Source organism: Sus scrofa, chromosome 15 (assembly GCF_000003025.6).
Source record: "Sus scrofa isolate TJ Tabasco breed Duroc chromosome 15, Sscrofa11.1, whole genome shotgun sequence".
Taxonomy (NCBI): Eukaryota; Metazoa; Chordata; class Mammalia; order Artiodactyla; family Suidae; genus Sus; species Sus scrofa.
The window spans coordinates 61,041,483-61,064,568 of NC_010457.5; the positions used below are offsets into that span (position 1 = coordinate 61,041,483).

Below are 23,086 nucleotides of genomic sequence, written 5' to 3' on the forward strand. Positions count from 1 at the left end.
AAACACAAAGACAAATACCATATGATATCACTTATAACTGGAATCTAATATCCAGCACAAATGAACATCTCCACAGAAAAGAAAATCATGGACTTGGAGAATAGACTTGTGGCTGCCTGACAGGAAAGGGAGGGAGTGAGGGAGGTCGGGAGCTTGGGGTTATCAGATACAACTTAGAATAGATTTACAAGGAGATCCTGCTGAGTAGCATTGAGAACTATGTCTAGATACTCATGTTGCAACAGAACAAAGGGTGGGGGGAAAAATGTATACATGTAAGAATAACTTGACCCCCATGCTGTACAGCAGGAAAAAATTAAAAAAAAATAAAAAAGAAAAAAGAAGGTAGTGCCGTTGGGAGATTTTTTGGTTATGAGGTGGATCCCCCGTAAATGCGACGAATGATTTTATAAAACAAAACCTTCAGAGATCCTTTCCCTTTCCAGCATGTAAGGATACAGTGAGAAGGTGCTGACTGTGAACCAGGAAGTGGGCCTCACTAGAACATGACCATGCTAGAGACTTGATCTTGGACTTCCAGCCTCCAGAACTGTTTGAAATGTTTCCATTGGTTATAAGCTACCAATTCTGTGGTATTTTGTTATAGCAGCCCAAATGGACTAAGATCATATCCATTTAAAGAAAAGAAACATCACAAATCATCTCTCTCCTATGTCTCCCTTCCTCCATTTTTCTCCACCCGAAATTATCATTATTCTGTGGTTGCTGTGACTCATACCCAAGCATATCCTTATACTTTTTAAACACAGGTATAAAACCATAAAGAAATTGTTTTAAATATTTTCCCATTTTATATGAATGGTATATTATACGTATTTTATAATCTGCTAACTGAACTGAACTTTGTTCTTGAGATTTATGTGGCTTATTGCATGTAGATTAGTTCATTCATTTTTAATGTGTATAATATTCCATTGTGTGCAAAAAAACCCCACTTGATTTCCTAATTTTCTTATTGAAAGGCGTTATTAATGATTTCCACTTTATAAAATGCTGCTGTGATACATGTATCCTGTGCACAGGTATAAGGAAAACTCTAGTATATTTATCTTAACCTGAAACTGCTGGATCAAAAGGTGTATAGTTTACAATTTTTATGAATTTTGCCAAATGTTCTCGGAGTAACTTTACAAAATCATACCCCCATTTGCAGTGAATTTTAAAAAGTTCCTTTTACTTTGCATCCTCAGCAACACTTTTTAATTTTTGTCAGTTATGAGTATGTCATGATTGTTTTAATTTATATTTCATGAAAACTAGTATCCTCAAGGGTTTTTTATTTTTTTAATCAAAATGATAACAATATATCATTGAAGAGTCAAATAATATGTCTAATTCTGTCCTAGGATATAAAGAGCAGAGGGAGCAACAATGTGAATTTTTCAAAGAAAAAGAGCTATATTAACTTTAATATTACAACTTTTAAAAAATCTGTTGAATGCATGGCCAAAAAACTGGCCCAAAATATAAAGAGTGACAAGTACCTATAGAGAAAGGGAGGCTATGAGTCCTTACCTGGCTGGACATACAACTTTCAGCAAAAATTATGGGACATATAAGAAGGAAGGAAAAACTCGGAAGGGACAAAGCAATCATTAGGATCAAATTCAGATATGACACAGATGTTGGAACTGACAGGAAATTTTAAATAACTATGATTCCATTTGTAGCAACATGGATGGAACTAGAGAATCTCATACTGAGTGAAATGAACCAGAAAGACAAAGACAAATACCATATGATATCACTTATAACTGTGCAAATGAACATCTCCTCAGAGAAGAAAGACTTGGAGAAAAGACTTGTGGCTGCCTGATGGGAGGGGGAGGGAGTGGGAGGAATTGGGAGCTTGGGCTTATCAGACACAATTTAGAATAGATTTACAAGGAGATCCTGCTGAGTAGCATTGAAAACTTTGTCTAGATGCTCATGTTGCAACAGAACAAAGGGTGGGGGAAAAATGTAATTGTAATGTATACATGTAAGGATAACCTGACCCCCTTGCTGTACAGTGGGAAAAAATAAATAAATAAATAAATAACTATGATTCATATATTAAAGATGTTAGTGAAAAAGATGGAAAAACATGCAAGATCAGATAGATAATTTCAGCATGGACACAAAATTCTAAAAGCAAATCAAATTTAAATGTTAGAAATGAAAAACAATATGGAGGTGACAAATTTCTTTAAAAGACTCATCAGTAAATTTGGCACAGTAAGAGAATCAGTGAACATTAGGGCAATGGAAAAGATCCAAAATGAAAGACAAAGAGAAAAACAAAAGAGAGAGAGAGGGAGAGAGAGAAACAGAACCATAAATTTCAAGAGTTGTGACAACATTAAACATTCTAACATAAGTGTAGTTGGAATCCCAGAATTCCAGAAGGAGATAAAATGAGAAGTATCTGAAAAAGAAATGAGCAAAAGTTTCCAAAATGACCGACACTAAACCACAGATCCAGAAATTCAGAGAATATCAAACAAAATTAATACCAACATACACACACACATGTACACACACCAAGACATATTTTATTCAAACTGCTGAAAACAAAAGACAAGGAGAAAATGTGGAAGGCAGCCAGAAAAAAATTAACATTATTTACAGGGGAGCAAAGGTAAGATTTATAGTAAACTTCTCTTCAGAAATCAAGCAAACCAGAAAGTGGAAGATATCTTTAAAGTTTGGGGAAAATCCAAAAGAAAAACGAGAAGCACCTGCCAAACCGGAATTCTATGTAATAGGAATATAATTTTCAAAATTAAAGAAAAATAACTTTTTAAACAAGTACCTAGGGAATTCAGCAGACCTACTCTACAAGAAATGATCAATATTTAGGCAAGAGTAATGTATCAGAGAAAAACTGAATGTATACAAAGAAATGTTGAATACAGGAAATGAGATAAGCAGTATCATGAAGCATAGAATGCAGTTTGCCTCTAAAAGCTGAAAAGGCCAAGGAAACAGATTTTCCCCTCAGAGCCTCTGGAAAGAACCAGCCTTGTGAACATTGATGTTAAACTGGTAAGACCGATATGGACTTCTGACATGCAGAACTGTACAGTAACACATTTGTGCTATTTTTTAAAGTACTAGATTTGTGGTAATATGGTACAGCAGCAATAGAAACTGATACAGATGTATATTGTAAACCTTAGGGCAACCACAAAAATATTTTTAAGAGATATAAACAATAATAGAAGAGATAAAATAAAAATAGAAATTCTTGATTAGCATAAGTGAAAGAAGAAGAAAAAGAAACAAAGAACAGATAGAATAAACAAAATATAGCTAGTAATGTGAGATTTTATTGCAACTATATCAACAATGACACAAATGTGAATGCGCTAAACACACCAGTTAAAACACAGAGATTGTCAGACTGGGTTAAGAAGAACCAAGATCAAATACACAAGGGGTGTATACAAAACTCATTTTAAATATAACCACAGATATAGATTAAAAGTAAATGGAGGGAGTGTGTTTCCATTGTGACTCAGCAGGTTACAAACCCGACTAGTATACAGGAGGATGTGGGTTCAACCCCTGTCCTTGTTCATTGGGTTAAGGAACTGGCATTGCTGCAAGCTGCAGCATAGTTCACAAATGTGGCTTGGTTCCCATGTTGCTGTGGCTGTGGTGTAGGCCAGCAGCTGCAGCTCCAATATGACTCCTAGCTGGGGAAATTCCTTATGTTGCAGGTACATCCCTAAAAAGCCTAAAAAATAGTAAATGAATGGAGAAGTATATATCATGCAAACACTATCAAATAGAAAGTTGGAATATATTATTAGACAAAGTCTACTTTAGAACAAGAAATATTATTAAAATTTTAAAAGGCCATTTCATGATGAAAAAAAGTATATTCCTCCAACAGCACAAAACAATTGTAAATATATATGTACCTAACAGCAGAACTTTAAAATACATAGAACACAAACTGAAGAAACTGAAAGGAGAAACTGACAAATCCACATTAAAGCGGAGGTCTTTACCACTCTTCTCCCAGTAATTTATTGAACAAATAGAAAATTACTAAGGATAGAGAAGAGCTCAGTACTATAAATCAGTTATATCTAATGAACAATTAGAGAATACTTAACCAAGAAAAGCAGCATATACTTTATTTTCAAGTGTGCATGGAACATTCAGCATGATAGACCAAATGTTAGGCCAAAAGACAAACCTCAACAAATTTGAAAGAAAAGAGGTCATACAAAGTATGTTTTGGGGCTATAGAAATTAAATTAGAGCTCCATAGTGGCGAGATATCTAGAAAACCCCCAAATATTGGGGAATTAAGCAATATATTTTTATAGAACTTTTATAAAACTCATATTCAAAGAAGAGAGAAATTAATATTTTGAAGTAAATGAAAATAAAAACTAGAACATATCAAAACTATGTTCTTATTAGCAGTACTTAGGAATTTACAAGATTAAAAGCTTATATTAGAAATGAAGGAAATTCTAAAACTAATATCCAATATTCCACAAGAATAAGCTGGTAAAAAGATCAAACTAAACCCAAATAAACAGAAAAAATAATAAAATCAGATGTCAATGTAATTGAAAACATAAAAAATCAATGAAACAAAGTTACTACTTGGAAAATATCAACAAGTTGATAAATCCCTAGTTATACTAATAAAATAATAGAAAAGACACAAACTGTGAATATCATAGACAAAGGAAGAGATATCACTACAATCCCCCTAGACCTTAAAAGGATAAATATATAAAGTAGCCAAGTGGCTGCCAGAGACAAAACCTTCTGGTACTAATAGTCCTATGCAATTTCCTCCCTTTAATTGTTGGCTGGACTTATTGATTTGCTTCTAAGAAATAAAGTACTATAGAAATAATGGGATATCAATTTTGAGATTAGGTTATAAAAGGACTATGACCTCAATGTTGGGCACTCTCTCTTGCTTTTTCTTGGGCTGCCTATCCTGAAGATATTCAGATACCATATTGAGAGACTGATTTTTAGAGGTCCACACGGCAAAAGACTGAGGCCTGCTTACAACTACTTGAGTGAGCTTGGAAGTGGATTTCTCCACCACCACCAGTCTCTCTTTCCAGGTCAAGTTCAAAAGAAAAAACTGCCCTGGCCAACAGTTTACCTGCAACCTCGTAAGAGATCATAAACTAGAGACATACAGATAAGCCAGGCTCCTTCTTTGACCCATGGGTTTCTATCCCACAGAAACTGTGGGAAAATAAATATTTAATATTTTAAGCCTCTGTCTCTAATTTTCAGTATAATTTGTTACCTAGCAATAGCTAACTAATTCAATAAGGGGATAATACAAACTATTCTCTGCCCATAAATTTGACAGTGTAAATGACATGAACTCTTCCTCAAAAGACAAAAATTAACAAAACTTATTCAAGAAAAAACAGATAACCTGTATAGTTTTATATCTATTAAACAGATTGAATTTATGGTTAAAAATCTTACACACACAGACATAACAGGCTCAGATACTTCATTGATGAATACTACCAAATATTTAAGAAATAAATAATACCAATTAAATAAAATCTCTTTAAATATATGAGGAAGGAATAATTTCCAGCTGAATTTGAGACCAGCATTGTCCTGATATCAAAACCATAAAAAGGTATTATGAGGAAAGAAAACTACATACCCTCTAGAACATAGACACCAAAAAAATCCTCCAAAAAATTGCAATCAAATACAGTAGTGTATACAAAGAATAATAAATCATGACCAATTAGGGTTTAGCCAGGAATGTAAGGCTCATTTATTACAAAATCAATCAATATAATTCATGATATTAATATAGCAAATAAAAAACAATTTTAATACATGTTGAAAAACATTCAACAAAATTCAACACCAGTTTATAATATAAACTCTCAACAAACTAGGAATAGAAGGAAACTTATCCTAATAAAGGGCATCTCCAGAAACTTACACATAACATCATACTTGTTAGTGAAAGACTGAATGCTTTCAGTCTGTAAAGATCTGTAACAAGATGTGGGTATTATGTTTTACTACTCCAGTTTAGTGCTATACTATAAAATCTAGCCAGTAGAGTAAGCTGAAAAAAAGAAATTAAAAACATAGAGGTAGAAATGAAGCAGTAACCCTCTATTTGCAATGGCATGATGGTCTGTTTGGAAAATCTCAAAGAATGTGCAAAAACCTCTTAGAAGTAATAAGTGAGCTATCCAAGTTAATAAAGGAACTTATCCATGTTGCAGGATAAAAAGTTAACACCCCCAAATCAATTGTATTCCTAAATATTAAGCAAAGAGTTATGATGTGCAATTACAAAAACAGTACTGTGTCTGACAGCAACAACCAGTTTAACATGTGGGCATAACTCTAAAGGAAAAGTACTGTATCTAGAAGATGAAATTAAGAAAGATTGACAAGGTAAGTGATAATGATAATTTTAAAAAACTCATACAAATTGAAAGATACATCATGTGCTTGGATTACAAGATTCAATATTGTGAAGATATCAGTTCTCCTCAATTTGATTGATGACTCCATCTAAATCCCAATCAAAATCCCACTAGAGTTTTTGTAGATATTGACAAGCTGATTCTAAAATTTATTCTTTCTCAAACATTGGTGATCTTTGGATAACTCATAATATAAGGATTAGGTGCTAAAACCTCACTGAAACCTCTATGTGTTTTGGTGAGCTTTGTCCTTTAATGGCTTCATCTCTGGATAAGATGGCAGTGCATCTGCATTTTATTAGGGACCTAAATGCCAGTATTTGTTGGGCTTTTCTTTGGGCTGTTCAATTTCTCTTGTTAAAAAAGAATCAGTTTCTGATTTAGTGTTTGCTGATCAATGCCAGGATGTGAAAATTCTATTTAAATGAGCTAGAAAATAAGAGTGGGTGGGGTGGGGGATGTCACTATTTAATGGGCAAAATTTTACTTAAATTGTTATTTTATTCCAATGCCTCACCCTCATGTTCTATTGACTTTTTTCTCTTGATGTGTTGTTTCTGTAGTTCATTTTTTCCAGGAAAACCTTCTAGTTTCTCCATAGAGAAAAATAACATGTGGTTGGTGGGGAAGAAGAGGAGAACTTGGTTTTCATTCCATTTTATGCCACTTTAAATTTTTCACTGTGCTTTATATCCCATCTTTCATCTCCTTTAGAAGTAAATGGTACTTCTGAAACTTATAAAGGTCTTACTTGGTGAATTAGTATGCTCTGTATAGGCATCTCTGTGTTGGTACTAAGTCTTAAACTCTCTTTCCTCCTATCAATAAATGCCTTTGTTCACTTTCTATCCTATAAATATTTATAGTAATCTTTTATTGGCTATTGATTTCTTTTCTGTTGATATCTGCTTACTGTCATTTTAGTAGAGTTGCGTAAGACGTCAGAGATGAGTGAACATTTTAAATCAAGCCATTTAATTTTATATCGGGGTTGATATAATTTTCTTATCATTATTGGTCACTCTCTTTTTCTCTTGTAAATTGTCAGCTTTTGCCGATTTTTCTGTTGGGGTGTGTGTGTGTGTGTGTGTGGGTGTGTGTCTGTGTTATTGTTTGTAGTCAATCTTTACTTCCTGGGAGATAAGGATAATTGAAACAAGGAAGAAAGCTGGGTCAGTAAAACACAAACATAGCGTCCATTTGATTAAGAAAATAAAAATATATTAACCATAAAACATTTTAATAATAAAAAAAAAAGACTTATGGGAGTCCCCTTTGTGGCTCAGCAGTTAATGAACCCAATTAGGATCCATGAGGATGTGCATTTGATGCCTGGCCTTGCTCAGTGAGTTAAGGATCCAGCATTGCCATGAGCTGAGTGAAGGTCACAGATGCAGCTCAGATCCCGAGTTGCTGTAGCTGTGACATAGGCCAGCAGCTGTAGCTCTGATTCGACCCCTAACCTGGGAACTTCCATATGCCGCAGGTGTGGCCCCCCAAAAAGAAAAAAAGCAAAAAAAAAAAAAAAAAAAAAAAAAGACTTATAAAGCTCCTACTGTATTGTATTCCACACTCTGCTGAGTGGAAGTTGTAAAATTGAGTTTTACTTTTTTCAAAGTACAGGATTTAATTTCTGTATCCCCTTAGGTATACTAAGCCCCAAATGCCCACCTGAACTCAGTTGTTTGACTTGCTTCTGACCTGAGCAGCATTTTATACATGGTTGATTGGGATTGTACTGACCCTATAGCCAATTTGTGGGGAAGGTACTTCTTTACAAAATTATATTTTTCAAACAATGAACACTGACCATTTTAACCACCTAAGCATACAGTTAGGTGGCATTAAATAATTCACATTTTAATGCAAGCATTGCTGTCATCCATCTCCAGAACTCTTTTCATCTTCCCAACTAAAACTCTATATCCATTAAACATGAACTCACCATTTCCTCTTGCCCTCAACCCTTGAAAGTCATTATTCAATTTTCTGTCTATGAATTTGAATACTTTATATGTTTCCTCTAAGTGGAATCATACAGTACTTGCCCTTTTGTGACTGACTTATTCCAGTCACAAAATGTCTTCAAGGTTAGTATACGTTGTGGCATAGATTGTGTCAGAATTTCCATCCTTTTTAAGGCCAAATAATATTGTGTTGTAAGTATATATCATATTTTGTTAATTTAGTCATCTGTTATTGGATGCTTGAGTAGTTTCCTTTTTGTAGCTACTGTGAATAATGCTGCTCTGAATGTAGATGTACAAATATCTGTTCACGACTCTGCCTTCAATTGTTTTCGAAGTGGAATCACTAGATCAAATAGTAATTCTATTTTTAGTTAAAAATAAAATTCCATACCATTTTCCATAGCAAGTGTACCATTTTACATTTCCTCTAACAATATACAGGGGTTTCAATTTCTCCACATCTGATCTAAAACTTATTTTCTACATTTTTGATAATAGCCATCCTAAGGGATATGATTGCTATTTCATTTTGTTTTTTTTTTTTGCCACACCCACAGCATGTGGAAGTTCCTGGGCCAGGGAACCCATACCACATCAGTGATTCCAACCACAGCAGTTTCTTAACCCACTGCACCACCAGGAACTTCTCATTGTGGTTATACTTGGCATCTCCCTAGTGATTAGCAATGAGATTAGTGATTGCTAATCAAAGTGATTGGCACCTTTTCATGTGTTTTGTAACCATTTGTATATCTTCTTTGGATAAATGTCTCTTCAAGTCTTTTATCCATTTTTAAATTGAGTTATGGGTTTTATTTGCTTTTGCTTTTGTTGAGTTGTAGGAATACTTTATTCTGGATATTAACCTATATCACATATATAATATTTCTCCCATTTTGTGGGTTAACTATTCATCCTGTCGATAGTGTCTTTTGATGTACAAAAGTTTTAAATTTTTATGTAGTTTATCCATTTTCCTTTCTGCTGCTTGTGTTTTTCATGTTATAACCAGGAAATCATCGTCAAACCTGTCATAAAGCTTTTTCCTTATGTTTACTTCCAAGAGTTTTATAGTTTTGGGTTTTACAATTAGGTCTTTGATCACTTTGAGTTAAATTTTTTTTTTTTTTCTTTTCTTAGGGCTGCACCCGCGGCATATGGATGTTCCCAGGCTACGGGTCTAATCAGAGCTATAGCTGATGGCCTATGCCACAGCCACAGAAGTGCGGGATCCTAGCTGCGTCTGCAACCTACACCACAGTTCACAGCAATGCCGGATCCTTAACCCACTGAGTAAGGCCAGGGATCAGAATCCGCAACCTCATGTTTCCTAGTTGGATTTGTTTCCACTGCGCCGTGACGGGAATACCCTAATTTTTGTATATAGTGTAAGTTTAGGATTCAATTGTATTCCCTTGCATGAAGATATCTAGTTTCCCTAATACCATTTGTTAAAAAATTCATTGATTTTTTTTGAAAAGTTTGGACAACACATATTCAAATATTGCTTCCGCCACATACTCTCTTATCTATTTTTTTAGAACCATTAACAATATATACAATATATCTCTTTTATGATTTTTATTCCCTTTTTCTCTCTGTGCTTTAAAAAATCTGTTATTTTAGCTGATTTAGAGTCCAGTTCATAATTATCTGTGTTATGTCCAATCTGATAGATTGATAGATTAAATCCTTAATATTGTTTACTGTAAATTTTAGTTATTATGCCTGAAGAGAATAAACAATATGGACTGAATAATGGATATCAGTTTTCTCCAATCAGGAGTATTGGCACAGAAGATTAAAGAGAGGAGACTGAGGGCAGGTTATTTTTAACCCTAGTCGCCTCCCTCCATCCCCGGGGGGTGTCTGTATTCTGTTGGATAAATTCTACCAGGAAGCTCTCCAACACAGATTTTCTCTCTAAGTCCAGTAACTGCTCTTCCTTCACTTCTTTAGGCTTAATGGAGATAACGTGCTCTGCTAGTACTGGTTCTCAGACAATGAACTAATTCTAGCGTTTTCCTTAAAACCCACCCTTAGCTTTGTAAACAGTCTTCTCATTCAACACTGCTCAAATCATTCAATTTATATGCACCATCTTTTTCTACCTGGGGCATTGGCTAAATAGAAAATCTTTGTTTATCAATATTTTATTTTATTGATTGTTTTCTGGATTTTGTCATACTTTTAAAAGGCCACTTTCATACAAATATTGTTTAAATAAAGGACCCCATGTTTTACTTTTATGGTTTCAAATGTTACATCCAAATCTGTGATTCATCTGGTATTATATTAGAAATGAGATATTACTCATTTTTTCTATAATTTTTATGACTATTCTTATTTATTTTATGCTTGACTTTTAGTCTCTGCTTATTAACTTACAATATATTTAAAATACATATGAGAAATATACAAACATTTTTACTGAATAAATATAAAATTCACAGATTAATTTAGGGATAAATGACATCTTTGTGAGTCCACTTATTCATGAATGTGGATACCACTAATTCTTTGTGTTCAAGTTGTCATTTGTATTTCTCACTAGCTTTTCAGTTTTCTTGGCAGAGATTATTTACAATTCCTGTTACCCTAGGTTGTTTTATCAAAGCTGTTATTGTAAATGTCTTCTTCCATTATAACTTGTGGAAGGGTTTTATTTGCACATATAAAGCCCAGTGATTCTTGATATGACTCTTAATTTTGAATACAGTCACTTTACTGAGTTATCTTTATGTTTGTAATAGTTATATAAGTTTTCCAAATGTTTCCTTAACAAGCCTTCTGTAAGAGAAATATAGAGGAAGTACTTAGACTGTGTGTTCTACAAAAGCTTCAAGCAGGAGGTGTTCCTTAGATGAGCACCTGGATTCAAGTGGGATTTCGATAACTGCAAAGGTGAGAGGAATGTGAGAATATTCTGGATTAAGGAAGGAACATACAATAATGGTTGGAAGAGACAAAGCACATGGTTGACTTGAGGACATCATCAGAATTATGGGGCAATGGGCTATAAAGTGGAGATATATAAGACATGAAGAGGGTGAGAAAGTATGAGTTCACTTAGGTAGGGCCTTACAAGGACAGAGGTCTGCATTATGCTGAGAACAAATAACTGAAGCATTTTGGAAGAAGGATTAACTCTGCCAATGTGGAGAATGATGGGTTTTTTGTTTGTTTGTTGTTTTTTTGGTTTGTTAAGATGGCTTGTACAAATATGTTGTAATAAAATAGGAAACAAATTTTGTTACATAAGTAAAGAGGGATGCATGGGTCGAAGACATATTAATGAGATAAAATATGGGGGAGCTGATGACTAACTAGCAGGGAGAGGAAAGGAAAGGGAGAGGTTCATGACCCTGGCTGAAGCAGTGGATGGAGATTGAGGAAAGGATTTGTGAAAGGAAGAGGGTAAGTTTAATTTTGGTGCGGTTGTATTTGAGAAGCCTGTGGAATATATCCATATTAATTTACTAAATATAGATATGTGTTAGATCCACTTATTCATTTATTTATACAACACATATTGACTACATGCTCTTTCCATCTCAGACACTTTCTTCCTGGTAGGAACATACATTAGAATATGCCCCCTGACCATTGTGACAACTAATACAGGATGGTAAGTGTGAACATATTTGTAATTTTCTACCCAAACATCCTATATCCAGAAAGAAAGAAAAATTACTATTATGACTGAATTATGCCTTCCACTTCAACTCCATATGTTGAAGTCCCAACCCCCAGGGCCTCAGAATATAAGGATACGTGAAGATCTTTTAAAATGCAATTAGATTAAAATGAGGTCATTGGGATGGATCTAACCCATCACCTCTGGTGAGCTTATAAGAAGAGGAAGAGCCACCAGGAATGTTCATGAACAGAGGGACAATTGCATGCAGAAGCAACAAGAGGACAGCCATCTGGAAACCAAGGAGAGAGGCCTCGGTGGATCCTGCTGGATCCTTGGTACCCTGCTGGCACCTTGATCTTGGAGCCCCAACTCCTAAACTGGGAGAAGATAAATTTCTGTTATTTATACCACTCAGTTGGTGGTGTTTGGTTATGGCAGCCTTAGCAAAGCAATATAGTGACTGGTAATTACATCATATATTCACATGCACACAGAGCAAATGAATTAATGACAGAGAGATCAAGAACCAGACAAAGAAGATAAATACAAATTACTTTTTCTTTTTTACCAACTTTATTAAGGAATAATTGACAAATATATTTAAAGTGTACAATATGATGATTGATATACATTGTGGAGTGATTTCCAAATCAAGATAAGTAACACATCCATCACCTTACATTTTGTGTGTGTGTATTTGTGTTTGTGGTGAAAATAAAGATCTACTCTCAGCAACTTTGAAGTATACAATACTTGAAATAATGCTGTATTATTAACTATGGTGGTTTATTTTTTAAACATTTTCAGAGTAACTAGATATTTAATTTAGTATTAAATTAGACTGTATTCCTTCAGCAAGGATTATAATTTATTAATAGAACTTATAAATGTTTGAATCACTTCTTTTATTATTGTTGCCATTTTCTTTGGTGCCAAATGAAGTATTGTTGTTTAGAGTCTCAGAATGATTCAAACCCAAAGATAGAGTATAGAAATTAAAATGCTTCGTATTTTTTAACAGAGTTATTAGGAGATATGCTTAAGTATTTCGGCCTTTCACGTACAAGCTAATTTTTGAAACATATTTTTAATGTATTGTACAGAGGCAATGTTTTCAGAAGGGTAAATAACAGAATTAATAACTTGTATTTTTTTTTTAATAAATGTCAGTTCTTTAGCCTTTAACAAATTAATTCTAGGAAATAAACTCATACTTCAGTGTTCCTGGAACATACAGTTTGTGACATCAATATGAAAACAATAGTTGTGAAAAGAAAATAAATCTTTTGTGGGCATAATTTATTCAGATTCTTTGGACTGGGAAAGCTGGATCAGTGATGGCCAGGTAGTCAGAACATTTCTTCTGTAGACCACTTAAATTCAAAGTACTTTATTTCCAATTACTGCTTCTCTTCTAGAGTGTACACAGTTTTCCAGCAGTGTTCACCTTTAAATGTTTCTAAAGATCTAAATTTGAGCAATATTTTTCCCATTGGTGAATTTACTTTTTAAAGAAGTATCGCTTAGATTGTGTTTTAAAAGAATATGTTTTCTCTTTTTAGTGCTTGAAAAACATGATGCCTCAGTTGCAGAAATGAGACTGGCCTCTGTGACCCTGGGCCTCTGATTCAGGTAATTCATTAGTTTGGAAGCTAAGTCAAACTGGTTTAAATAATAGAAAGAATTTGCTGGGGCACATGCTGAAAGATCAGATAATTAACAGGTTTCAGGCACAGATTCTTCAGGCTTCTCCTCCATCTTTCTGGGACTCTTTTGGAAATTCCTCCTTGGCTTGTTGACCATATTCTCTCAAGGTCTCAGAGGTGTTACAGCTGGTCTTGACCTCATTGAGTGGACTGTGGCTAAAGAGGACTCACCCCTAGAGCCTGAACTGGGATAATTCCTAGGAGCAGCCCAAGGAAAAGAAATACTCAAGGCTCCCTCTATCCTTAGATGTTACAGTGCACCAAAATCTTTTTTCTTTTTAATTTTTTAAAATTGATTTTTATTTATTTATTTATTTTTTGGTTTTTAGGGCTGCACCACCGAGCTAGGCCAGGGATCGAATCCACAACCTCATGGTTCCTAGTCAGATTCGATTCCGCTGTGCCACAATCAGAACTCCTTTTTTTTTTTTTTTTTTTTAAGTAGAAATGACAAAAGTTTATTTTGAATGAATCACTAGTCCATGACTTTGATTCTAATAATGACCAAATACTTTTGATTTTAGACTAACACACCTCTAGGCATGTATAGTACATCTGTCTCAGAATAACCAAGCAAGTCTATGGCATAGCTTGTATTTTAATTTCTTAATAAGCAGTACAACTGTGCTTATTTTGAAAAGTATAGGAAGCCATCTTAGTGAGTCTAGGTTTTCTAGGAAGAACCCACTGGCTGATTTAATGTAGACATGAGGAATTAAAAAATCAATATTTACAAGACTTCTTTAGGGAAATGCATTTTATTAGGTGCTAAACTAGCTGATTAGGCAGCAGTCAGGCTTCTTTGTATTCCAAATAAAGCAGTTAATATGACAGTATTGTTTCATTTACTCTGATTAGGCCTCTCAATTAGGTCATGAAGGATATTTAAGATAAATGATGATAGGTGTCGGAAGAAGTCGGGAATCTGATTTAGAGCTGATGCTTCCATGTAAAAGCTAAATGAGGCATCACTTATATTCATGCCTTACTATTTATTGCATGGATACAATATTGTCTCTGTAGCACAGAATCTCATATATATATATTCTCATTTAGCAACCATTTTCTGAATATTCATTATGCACATGAAACTTAAAGGTGCAAAATTAAGAAAGGCACAGTCCTTACATTCAGAGATCTTATGATTCGTTGGAAGATATATACATACATGAATATAAGACTAAGTTCTGAAAATAAATACAAATAAGACTTTTGGTAGAGAAAGGAAGAAGGAACATGTGAATGCCTTGGGAGATATGAAAAGTCTTCTTAAAAGTAGTGATACTTCGACTGGTACTTGAAAGATAACAACAGTGTTAAGTGGAGGTGAGGCAGGACTCTGTGTACCCCCAAGAAATAGAAAGAGTGATGCCATGAAGGAGCAGTATATGTGAATATACAACAAATAGTGGAAAATGATGATGTAAAGGTATATTATGACCAAATTTACAATGAAAGACGTTGAGTCTCTTGCTAAGAAATTTAAACTCCATTTTGTGGTTAATGGGGAATCACTGAAGCATGTTCGATGAAGAAGTAAAGGATTAATAGTGATTATATAGACTAGGAACTCTTGTGACTACTTGAGGATTATGCACTGAGAAGTTCTGGAGTTCTCATTTTGGCTCAATGGTTAATGAACCCAACTAGCATCCATGAAGATTCGGGTTCAGTTCCCGGCCTCACTCAGTGGGTTAAGGATACAGCATTGCTGTGAGCTGTAGTGTAGTTCGCAGATGCAGCTTGGATCCAGCATTGCTGTGGCTGTGGTGTAGGCTACCAGCTACAGATCTCATTGGACCCTTAGCCTGGGAACCTCCATATGCCACAAGTCCAGCCCTAAAAAGAAAAAAAAAAAAGAAAAAAGAAGGAAAGGAGGAAAAAATAGCCCCAGTAGTCCCAGTGAAAGCTATTTCCATAGTATCACTGGGTTGAAAAGCAAGAGTCAGAATGAGAGACATTTAGAAAGTGGGATTAATAAATTTGATGATCTAAGGGAAAGATAAATGTTGAAATCAAGCATAACTGTGGTTGAAATTACTGGTTACCTTTCAACATTTATTATTCTGCCCTTTCTTAATTGATTACATTGCTGAGAATGTTAGTCTAGCACCAGGCCACCCAACTAAGAGGTTAAATTTTAGGGATTCCATGGCTGAATGTGACTGTGGGATTAAATTTGAAACTGTGAGGCATAAGCACAACTTCTAGAAATTCTAATTAAAAGAGAAGTGCTTCCTTCTCCCATTTCTTTCTTCCAGGGGCTGAGATGTGGACAGAATGTTCTATAGCACTTATAACCATCCTGGGCCATAAAGTGTTACTTTGCATATAATGTAAAACTGAAAATATGGATCTGGGACTTGAGTAACACTAGATGAAAGGCTGAGATTCATCTGTATACTTAAAGAATTTGAATCAATGAGACTGCTGGGGACCGGACTGCAGAGAAGAGAAAATGTGTAGCAAAATCTTGGAGAATTATTACATTTAAGTGCAAAGAGAGGAAAGAGATTTAGTGAGAGAGTGTGAAAACTGGTCAGAAAAGTGACAGGAAAGCTAGGGCATAGTAGGATGGTTCTTTGGTGGCTGTCAGGTGAGAATGCTGAACCCTAACCACTTGGTGGAGGTCTCCTGAACTTTTTCCCTTTGGAGAAAGAATTCCACAAAGTGACTGAGGGTAGTGAGGCAATTAAGTGTTTATTTAAAGAGAGAAGAGGGAGAAGATAGGTATGGAGAAAGCACAGGCAAGTTTTATTAAGAGATAATAAAAAGAAGATAGGTGTTGAGAAAATAAAGACACAGGCAGGCTGGGGTAAGTGGTGAAAAGGGAGAGAGAAAGAGACAGAGAGAAAGAACAAGAGAGGAAGAGTACAACACATGTTTTACAGGTTATTTAAATTACTTGTTTGGGGGCAGTCCTTCTGGACTTCCTCTGTCCAATCACCTTGCTTCATCTGGCTTTGTCCTGCTCCCAGGATGGATTTTAGCACAAGGGTTTCTGGGAAATTGACAGGATGTACTATGGTGCCCTTCCTTTCTCTGACCCCTGAGGAATCTTTCTGCAAGTATGTAGTTGTTCCGAGGTCTCCTTGACCTCAAGAATGAGAAATAGATGGTCTCTATCTTTTATCCAAGCAGGATGTAGCTTTTATCTTGATGTTATCTGTCTGGAGGGAACAGATTACACTTGCTCAGCCTGGGACTCATCTATCTCCTGCTTTAGGATCTCAGAATCCAGAGGAGAATTTTGCAGAGAAGCTATGTCAAATCTTACAAAAATGATTTAAAATATTTAAGTAAGCAAGTTTCAGAATAGTGGTACTGGGGGAGTGAGCTTGCAGTGAGTTAAGAAGCAAATTGAGTGAGAGGAAGACATGACCTGAAAGTAGCAGTAAGGTATTTAGAGCATGACAGGGGAAACATTAATTAGCTAGGGTACATAGGAGCTCAGTTAGCCTTTAAAATGTCTAAGACGATATTAATTTTAGGAATTAACATTTTATTGAATAGTTATCTAAATTTTATAAGAACCCATTTGAAACCAATATTGAATATTGATCAGTCAATCATCCTGCATTTACACTACAAGAATTTTTCTTGGCAGAAAAATTACACATTTCTTGGCAGAAATTTTTTGTTTGTTTGGGGTTTTTTTTGTCTTTTGTCTTTTTAGGGCCGCACCCGCAGCATATGGAGGGTCCCATGCTGGGGTCTAATGGGAGCTGCAGCTGCCAGCCTACACCACAGCCACAGCAACACCAGATCAGAGCCGCGTCTGCAACCTACAGCATAGGTCACGGAAACGCCAGATCCTTAACCCACTGAGTGAGGCCAGGGATTGAACCCTCATTCTCCTGGATGCTAGTCAGGTTTGTTAACCACTGAGCCATGAGGGGAACTACTTTTTTTTTTTTTGAGGCAGAAAGTTACACAAAGGACTTTCTAATCACTTTACCCCACTGGGACTGTGGTGTGTAGGAAAATAATGCCCTGAACTTAATGGCAAAAAAGTAAAAACTCAGTGTAATGCAGCAAAGATCTAGAAACAAGCAAAGCCAATAGCTAAGACTGAACTTCTTCTAAACAAACTAGAGTGATTCTCATCAAGCCTAATAAAGAACTCCATCTGCTAGGAATGGTCTCTTGATAGAATAAATTTGCTCCCTGGTCCTGCCCTCCTTTACATTAACAGCCTATTTCAGGACCAAATCATTTTTACTTAGCAACAGTGTAAATTTTCCTACTTCAGTTCTTTGCTTCAACTTACTTATTTTTTACTGGGTGTATGACTAAAGTGTAGCATTAGAGGTCTAAATAATAAATGTATAAATCAGACAAGTCTGAAAGAATAGGCCATAAATGAACTTTTATGTAAGATCAAATGAAACTTTAATTTTATTCACTATATGACAATGCGTAATATGTGTGGGACAGACTGAAAAATCTATCAATGGTCAGTCATTTAAAAATTGAAAGTATAATGCATTATTAATAAAGAGCAATTGTCACAAACTAGGTGAATCAAGCTGAATTTTCTATTTAATCTTATGAAATTTTTTTTTCCTGTTGAAAGCACCAAAAATGTCACAATATTCATATTGCAATTATAGGAATCTTTAAAAAACTAATTTTGAAATTGATTTCTGTAGCTATCTATATTTTAACATATTTAAGAAATTGATTCAAATGTCTAGGTTCTTTCAGTAGCAAATTCATAAACTAGACGCTGCCTTACTTTGAAGCAAATTTGAATTAAATATTTTTACCTTGTAAAATTAATGAAATCCCTGGGGAAAAAAGTACAGTACATTTTACAATAAGATAGAAGGAAATCTCACTACATTCCAAGGGCTTAATACCCATTGCTAAGGAAACCAGTTTCTTGGTGTCCATAGTATGGAGTTCACAATTCAGAGGACTGATCTGCTGAGCTTATGAAATATGTAATAATCACACACACACATACCCTCAGAAGGTTATATAGAATCGTATCAAAAATTTCTATTTTGAAATGTCCATATTTAATATCTAGTTGAATTCATTTCCTAAATGATAAATTCAGTTTCATTTGGTCTTGAGAGTGTTTAAAAAATTAACTATGGCTAATTATCTAGAAATACAGGCTTGAATTGGATTGGGAATTATTTTGTGCCATAAGCTAAATCGGTACCTGAAAACAAACTAAATAGCACATTTATAGGAAAGAAATTTACATTGTGGTGAAGAAGGAAAAATATCATATGTTTCCAAGCTTATCATTGGCTCTCTGTGCTGCCTCCTTAAAGTAACTTTAACTGGTCTGTTTTAAATCAATTCAAGTAAAGTGTCATAACAACACAAATACAGGAGAATAAATTTGTTCCCTGCTGATTGTTCGACAAAGCCTTTGGTTGACAATTGAGAATCACCACGGTGTCAATGAGAATAGGGCATAACCAAAATACCATGTCCAGAGCTAATACAAGTCACTGAGGAATGGCAGAAAAATCAAATAAAAGTAATTCTTTTAAAATAGAGGATATTTGGACTCATTAAGAAGAAGATGCAGGATATATCTTGATGGGCATTGGTATTTTAAGTAGTGTGATGGATTAAAAGTGTGGAAATGGGTGAATATTAAAAAAAATAGGATAAGATATGAAACTAGGACAGTTTTTTTATTTTTTAAATTCTCTCTAGAACTTTGAAAAGAAGTTGATTATGGGAAAATTGAGAAAACCAACACCCCTTTCCTGTTTCTTTACTTATAAAATACCAGGAACATTTTTGGTGGTAAAAATGCATTAAATTTGATTGACTCTTTTCTTTTTTTCTCCTCTAGAAATAGTGTTGATTTCCTGTGGTAATTTTCTGTTTACAATATCTCTGTTGCTGTGCAACTGTGTCAAGAAGAGGTAGGTGATTAATTACTATGATCAAGTGAAATTTTAAGACTTTCTATTCTCTGCAAACCTTCACCCACAGGCCCCTTAAGTGAGATATTGAGAGCAGATGAAACTACTGTTTTTTATTTTTTTGGAATATAGTTGATTTATGGAGTTCCTGTAGTGGTGCAGCAGAAAAGAATCCAACTAGGAAACATGAGGTTGTGCATTCCATCCCTGGCCTAGCTCAGTGGGTTAAGGATCCGTGCGCTATGGTGTAGGTCGCAGATGTGGTTCAGATCCTGTGTTGCTGTGGCTGTGGTATAGGCCAGCAGCTACAGCTCCGATTGGACCCCTAGCCTGGGAACCTCCACATGGTTGTGGGTGAGGTCCTAAAAAAAGACAAAAAAAAAAAAAAAAAAAAAAAGAATATAGTTGATTTATAGTGTTGTGCCAATTTCTGCTATATAGCATAGTGACTCAGTCATACATAGATATGCGTTATTTTTCTCATACTATCTTCCATCATGATCTACCCTGAGATATTGGACATAGTTCCCTGTGCCGTACACTAGGACCTCATTGCTTAATCATTTTAAATGTTATAGTTTGCATCTACCAACCCCAAACTCCCTAACCATCCCTCTTCCTCCCACATCCTCCCTGTCAACCACAAGTCTGCTCGCCAGAGATTCTTAATCAGGCAGGCAGGTAACATAAATGAGTGAAGCAGGCTGCATACAGGACAACAGAGGCCCATGGACTGCAGTAAAATGGGAGGGTGTCCTAGTCAAAGGAGATATTCATCACTCACTCCAGCTCATTGTTGCTATATTGAAATTAATGTCAGATCTTCCAATCTTTAAAAGCAAGAAAAACATCTGGACCTTTATGTAAACATCTTTTGGTTTTTAAAAGAAATTTTCACAAAAATCTAAAGAATAATATCTCATCCAAACAAAATGTATCTGTGTACCTCATCCATCTCTATGACAGGATGTTAGCTTACTACCTCTGTTTTGAAAACATTTTTGGTTTCAGATATTTAAAAATCTCTTTATTTTTTCTCTTTAAATTTTATTTATTTTTAAAATTTTATTTCACTGTAGTTCACTTACAATGTTGTATTAGTTTCAGGTGCACAGAATAGTGAATCAGACATATATCCATTTTTCCACATAGGTTATCACAGATTATTAAGTAGATTTCCCTGTGTTATATAATAGGTCCTTGTTAATTATCTATTTTATGTATAGTAGTGTGTATATATTATTCCCATCCTTCTAATTTATCCCTCCCCTCCTCCACAGTTTCTCCTATGGTAATCATAAGTCTGATTTAGAAATCTCTGAGTTTGTTTCTGTTTTATAAGTTCTTTGTAACCCTTTGTATTAGATTCCATATATAATTGATATTTTATGATATTTGCATTTCTCTGTCTGACTTTCTTCACTTAGTGTGATATTCTCTATGTCAATCCATGTTGCTGCAAGTGGCATTATTTTGTTCTTTTTTATGGCTGAGTAATGTTCCATTGTATATATGTACCGCATCTTCTTAATCCATCCCTCTGTTGATGGACATTTAGGTTGCTTCCATGTCTTGGCTATTGTATATAGTGCTGCAAAGAACATTGGGATTCATGTATATTTTTGAATTATGGTTTCCTCTAAATATATACCCAAGATTGCTGGATCACATGGTAGTTCTATATTTAGTTTTTTAAGAAACCTCCATACTGTTCTCCATAGTGGTTGCACCAGTTTTCCTTCCCACCAACAGTGTAGGAGAGTTCTCTTTTCTCCATACCCTCTCCAGCATTTATTATCTGTTGACTTTTTGATGATGGCCATTCTACCTCATTGTAGTTTTGATTTGCATTTCTCTAATAATTAGCATCTTTTCAAAATTTCTTTATTTTAAAATCCAGAAAATAGTTTAAAATTTATTTTCAATTCAGAAACTAATTATTGAGCGTACAGTTTAAGCATGGCAGTGTCCCAGGTATTGTGAGTTACGCAAAAATGAGTAAGATATGACCACAGGCTTTGAAGAACATGAGAGAAGTGAGTTCATACATATCAAACTAAAAACATAAAATGGACCACAGATGTTTATGTTGCCCGGTTCACTATATATATAGTGAATATATATATACATATACACACACATATATATATCTTTCGATGGCAAATTAATATATTTAAAATCCACTCTTTTTTTTTTTTTTCTTTTTAGGGCTGGACTCATGGCATATGGAGGTTCCCAGGCTAGGGGTTGAATCAGAGCCGTAGCCACCAGCCTACGCCGTAGCCACAGCACTGCCAGATTCAAGCTGCATCTGTGACCTATATCACAGCTCACTGCCATGCCAGATTTTTTTAACCCACTGAGTGAGGCCAAGGATCGAACCTGCAACCTCATGTTTCCTAGTTGGGTTTTTTTCCACTGCACCACAATGGGAACTCCTAAAATCCACTTTTGATCTTGAAAAATAAAGACAGGGTAGTAACTTGTATCTTATATAGAAACAAATATCTACTTCCATACCATGATAAAATTTCTTGATTCTGGGTATTTTTACTTTCTAAGGAATCAGTGTCAAAGTCAAAATACCATCCTGTCCCTTAAAAGAGAATTTTTATTTATTTTTTTTCATACAAAGCTCTAAATTCTGTTTTCAGTATTCTGCATATAATGATTTTTAGGATATTTGAATAACTTCTAAGCATGCAAATAATATCAGTGCTGAAGTGATATGACAGCAAAGCAGTGAACCTTTAGCTTAAATAAGCAAAAGAAAATTAGTCTCAAAGTAGTTGGCTTAAACTAACGGCAATTTTAATTGGTTAGTTCATTTGTAAGTCTTTCTCTTTGTAGTTAAGTGGGGAACTGCATTAAAGGGAATGAGAAATTTTCAGGGAACCTAAAAAGCACTGGTACTTTATCATATAATTTTGAAATGAACATTTCTTCCATCTACTGAAACAGTATTTTTCTCCTCCCAAATTCTCTAGTAGATTTCTTTTTTCTTTCTCCAATACGGACAGTCCTTCCATCTTCTGTACCAAGAATGAACAATGATCATCAGAACCCTGAGTCCCATGTAAACTGGTTTAATTATACCCTCCCTCCCAATACATTTAAGTCTTTTGCTCACTCTAGTTCTCTCTTTTCCACTTGCCTGTCAATCAGGGAAAATTAAGTTCCTGGAGTTCTGAACTAAGGATCCAGTCAACTCTGTGTGTGTATCCCAGTTCTGCTTGCCTTTGATCAAAAATCCTCTGAGACTCTACCAATGAAGTAAAGATAAGAAACATACACATTGCAAGGTATTTGGTTCGAATGAAATTAAATGACAATGCTTAGTATTTTATGGGGCTTGACTCTATTCCCTTCCTTTTCAATCCTGTTGCTACTTTTACTTTTTTTTTTT

General features: G+C 34.8%; 1 long non-coding RNA gene across 1 annotated transcript in view; it reads left to right on the forward strand.

Annotated features, from left to right (window-relative positions):
- LOC102162507 overlaps positions 1-19,680 on the forward strand; it is a 131,618-nt gene extending 111,938 nt beyond the window's left edge. Inside the window, exons 4-5 of the long non-coding RNA XR_002339204.1 lie at positions 13,640-13,709; positions 19,608-19,680. This is a non-coding gene — a long non-coding RNA (uncharacterized LOC102162507). The remainder of the gene's footprint in view (positions 1-13,639; positions 13,710-19,607) is intronic.